Source organism: Tachyglossus aculeatus, chromosome X3 (genome assembly GCF_015852505.1).
Source record: "Tachyglossus aculeatus isolate mTacAcu1 chromosome X3, mTacAcu1.pri, whole genome shotgun sequence".
Lineage (NCBI taxonomy): Eukaryota > Metazoa > Chordata > Mammalia > Monotremata > Tachyglossidae > Tachyglossus > Tachyglossus aculeatus.
In genome coordinates this window covers 15,742,622-15,747,421 of record NC_052099.1, presented here as the reverse complement: position 1 = coordinate 15,747,421, position 4,800 = coordinate 15,742,622, and the positions used below count along the sequence as shown (strand labels likewise).

The following is a 4,800-nucleotide window of genomic DNA, read 5'->3' as shown; positions in this document are numbered from 1 at the left end:
GGTCCACCACTAGTTCACTGGGCGAGCTTGGGCAAGTCACTTCACTTTTCTGTGCTTCAGTTACCTTGTCTCTAAAATGGAAATTAAGACTGTGACCCCTATGTGGGACAGTGACCGTGTCCAACCTGCTTAGCTTTGTATGTACCCCAGTGTTTAGTACAATGTCTGGAACACAGAAAGTGCTTAAAAAGTGTAATAATAAGAATAATATCATATAATAATATTATACAATAGTAGCACTTAAATATAAAAATTGGCTTAGAGATTTATTATTGAAATGTAAAAAATGATCTCCTCAGTGTCTCTTTGTCACTTTCTATGTCTCTCTCTGTCTCTCTCTGTCTCTCTCTCTCTCTCTCTCTCTCTCTCTCTCTCTCTCCCTCTCACTTCTCCCCTCCCAGGTAGCTTTCAAGTTTCTCTTCTTTCAATTGGAAATGTCTGGCAATGGATGCAAATGACCTTCCTATTGGTTTTGTGCTGCTATTACAGATCGGTGTTGTGGTCTCAGGAAATATTTTCCTCCTCCAGTTCTATATCCACAGGGTCTCTGCCAACCTAGATCTGAGCTCCTCCGACTTGATCCTCTCCAACTTAGCCCTGTCCAACGCCACAGTACTTCGTTTCAGGGGATTGTCTGAGATCTTGGCAGCATGAGGACTGGGTAATTTTCTGAACAATGTTGGCTGTAAAATCCTCATGTACCTGTACTGACTGGTCAAAGGTCTTGCCTTCTGCACCACCTTCCTCATGAGCATGTTCCAGGCCATCACCATCAGCCCTGGGACCCCCAAGTGGGCCCGGATCAAAGCCAGCTCACCCAGGTGCCTCGTTCCCTCATTCCTCCTGCCCTGGGTCCTCGGTCTGCTGATAGACATGAGTTCAGCAGTGTACCTGTCAAGGCCCCCAGAATGGCAGTGTACAAAGTCTTTTGCATCATCAATCCCGGTGTGGACGTCAAACTAATAGTTGGGGTGAACTTTTTGCCATGAAACCTTGTCTTCGGGGGTTCATGAGTGCGGCCAGTAGCTACATGGCATTTGTCCTGCACAGGCACCACCAGCAGGTCCTACACCTCCACGTGCCTGGACGACCCCCCAGGGCGATGCCTGAGGGCAGAGCGGCCAAGGGATTGGTTGCCCTGGTCACCCTCTATGTCCTCATCTACGGGCAACAGTTGATCAGGGTGAGCATCTTACTAAACATGAGAGAGAAGTTCTCTCTGATAGCGAATACCAACATGGTGTTGGCATTCACCTTTTCAGCCATTAATCCCTTCCTGATTATTCACAGTGATAGGGGAATGAAGACCTTCTAGAAAAGGTAATCTCCTAGTTCTGACAGAAATCCCTCCTAGGTTCAATAGATCAGTGGTATTTGAGGAGTGCTTACTGTCTGCAGATCACTGTACTGAGTGCTTCAGTGTGTACAATGCACCAGATTTGGTAGATACATTCCCTGCCTATAACGAGCTTACAGTCTAAAGGGGAGATCTCAGGAATAAGTCTTGCCCTTCCAGCGAGTTGTCCTCGGATAAGATGTTCCGGTTTGGCTGGGACCGTATTGATACTGTGGATTGTGTTCTGCAACCTGACAAGCCAAAGATCGGACCATTTGAGGATGCCATGTCTTGTCTTATGCCATCGAGTCATTTCTTTCCCATAGCGACACCATGGACACATCTCTTCCAGAGCACCCTGCTCTCCATCTGCAATCGTTCTGGTAGTGTACCCATTTCCAAGCGCTCAGTACAGTGCTCTGCACACAGTAAGTGCTCAATAAATAAGATTGAATGAATGAATAGTTTTCTTGGTAAAAATACAGAAGTCGTTTACCATTGCCTCCTTTTACATAGTAAACTTGAGCCTCCACCCTAAACTCGCTCCTCTGCCACTGTTGCCCAGCATGGGTGAGTTTTGACTTGTAGCAGATGGCCTTCCACTCGCTAGCCACTGGCCAAGCTAGGAATGGAATAGCTAGGCCTCTGCTTGACTCTCCCTCCTGTAGCCAAGACTGGTAGAGTATTGGAAACTCTCCAGGCATGACACTGAGAGGGGATTTGAGGATAAGAGAGTGTAAATTCACTGTGGTCAGGGAACAGGTCTACCAATTATGTTGTATTGTCCTCTCCCAAATGCTTAGAACAGTACTCTGCACACAGTAAGTGCTCAATAAATACAAATGATGGATTGATTGATTGATTGGTTAAGGCCTGTCTCACTTTCTAGACTGTAAGATAACTGTGGGCAGTGACTGTAACTACCAACTCTAATATACTGTACTCTCCAAGTAATTAGGAAAGTGCTCTTCACATAGTTAGTGCTCAGTAAATACCATTAATTGAAATTGATTAATGTCTGACTCCTCTTCTAGATTGCAAGCTCATTGTGGGCAGGGACTATGTCTACCAATGCTGTTGCACCATTCTCTCAAACACCTAGTACAGTGCTCTGCACACAGTAAGCACTCAATAAATATAAATGATGGATTGATTGATTGATATGTTGATTAATGCCTGTCTCCCTCTCTAGACTGTAAGATCACTGTGGGCAGGGAACATGTCTACTATATTCAGTATACCCTCCCAAGTACTGAGTGAAGCACCCGTCACATGGTACATGTTCAATAAATACCATCGATTGATTGATTATTGTCTGGCTCCCCCTCTAGACTGTAAGCTCTATGTGGGCAGGGAACATGTCTACCAACCCTGCTGTATTGTACTCTCCCAGGTGCTTAGAACGGTGCTCTTCACACAGTAAACATTGATTGATTGATGGAGGTCATGACCCGGACCTGCTTCCCGTAGGTCACTGCTACTGCATGAATTAGTTCTGGATCATTGTAGGGAAAACTTCTGTGCTCATCTTTTTCATCAGGGAGGGGAATCTGGATATTTCTGGAGAGATTTCCCTCTTGAAGTGTCAGAGCGGATTTACATTAAGCGACACTTTCATTCGTGAGCCTGTTAATAGCCCCCGAGGGAGGGTGGATAGATGAGGTTCAAGGCTCATAAATTCTGCCCCTGGCTTGGCTTCCTCAGATGGCAGCTGCTCGTAGCTACTCAGCAGCGGGACTGATGATGTCGGGTGAGTAGGATGAAACTGCCTCATGCTAGCTATAGAGTTCCAGAAAATCCAGGAGATCATAAAAATGATGATAACTTATTTGTTAAGCGCTTACCATGTGCCAAGCACTGTTCTAAACACTGGGTGGGGGACGAGATATAATATCATCAGGTTCCACAGGGGGCGCACAGTCTATGGAGGAGAGAGAACAGGTTTCAATCCCCATTTTACAGAGAAGGAAACTGAGGTCCAGAGAAGTGAAGTGACTTACACAAAGTTAGACAGCAAGAAGTGGTGGGGTAGGAATTAGAACCCAGGTCCTCTAATTCCTCCACTCCCTTTGCCCGATTCTGTCCATGCCTTCGACCCCCTGAGTCTCTGCTGGGTTCTGCCATTTTAACTTTTCTTGTTTGCTGTCTGGATATGCCTGATGCTCTAGGTACATTTATTTATGCGTAGGTTTTTGAGCCTGTAAAAATGTGTGTGTGCTTGTGTGTGCATTTGGGAATGTTAGCATGCCTCTGCCTGGGTGTTGGCTGCTGTGACTGTGTGTTTGTCAATATAAAAGTTACCCAGATTTCAGAGATAGAGGCATGAACCCCATGTACTTTACTCTCTCTGCTTACCCACCAATTATATTCCCCTATGTCTGTGGTGGTTCTTTTTTGTTTTGTAGTATTTGTTATATGCTTACTATGTGCCAGGCACTGTACTAAGCACTCTGATAGATACAAGCTATTCAGGATGGACACAGTCCGTGTCCCACATGGGCCTCACAGTCTTCATCCCCACTTGACTCAGTAAATGCTCAATAAATACGGTTGAACGAATGAATGAATTTTACAGATAAGGTATCTGAGTCACAGAGAGGTTAAGTGACTTGACCAAGATTACCCAGCAGACAAATGGAGGAACAGGGAAAAGGACCCAGATCCTTCTGACTCCAAAGCCCAGACACTATCCACTAAGCAACACCACTTCTTGTTCAGCTCTGGGGTCCAGAGGGGCCACCATCCAAGGCAACCTACCAACACTGAGTGATATCACTCCTTGGCACCACAGGGAAAAAATAAATCAATCAATTAATCCATCAATGGTATTTATTCAGGGCTTACTGTGCAGAGTACTGTACTAAGCACTTGAGAATAAATCAATCATAATTATTGAGCACTTACTACAGTATAAGAGTTGGAGGACACGTTCCCTGCCAACAACAAGGTTACAATCTAGAGGGGGAGACAGACATTAATCAGTCAATCAATTCATCAGTGGTATTTATTGAGACCTTACTGTGTGCAGAGCACTGTGCTAAGTGCTTGGGATAGTATAATGCAACAGATATGGTACTACCACCTGCAAAAGCCAGGACCTTCCACAGTGCCAAAGTAACCTCAACCTCCATCTGCAGATGGTGTACCCCAAGACTGCAAAGGTCAGTCACCACTGCCACCCTGTGCCTGGATGATACAGCACTCTGAAAGGCATGGCCATCTTAAATCCATCAGGCCAGGCTGAGCAGGCTACGGTGACTCGAGTTGCCACTTCACTCTTGCTTGGATCAGGGTTGTGAGTTGCTCTCTGTCTGTCTTGGACAGTGCTCCCTTCCCTAGTCTGGTTGTCTGACCTCCCATGAGTTCCTACCAGCTTCCTGGGGCTGCCCACACCTTCGTGACCCAGCAGCCCTGAGATCCCACAACAAGCTGTGGGCCAGACTCTTCCCGTGGGGGTGTGGAGG

The 4,800-nt window shown here is 46.1% G+C and overlaps 1 non-coding gene across 1 annotated transcript; it reads right to left on the bottom strand.

Annotated features, from left to right (window-relative positions):
• Positions 1–1,916: 1,916 nt before the first annotated feature.
• Positions 1,917–2,054, bottom strand: LOC119949035. The gene has a single exon (XR_005457132.1). It is a non-coding gene; the product is annotated as a small nucleolar RNA SNORA7 (small nucleolar RNA).
• Between the last annotated feature and the right edge of the window lie 2,746 nt (positions 2,055–4,800).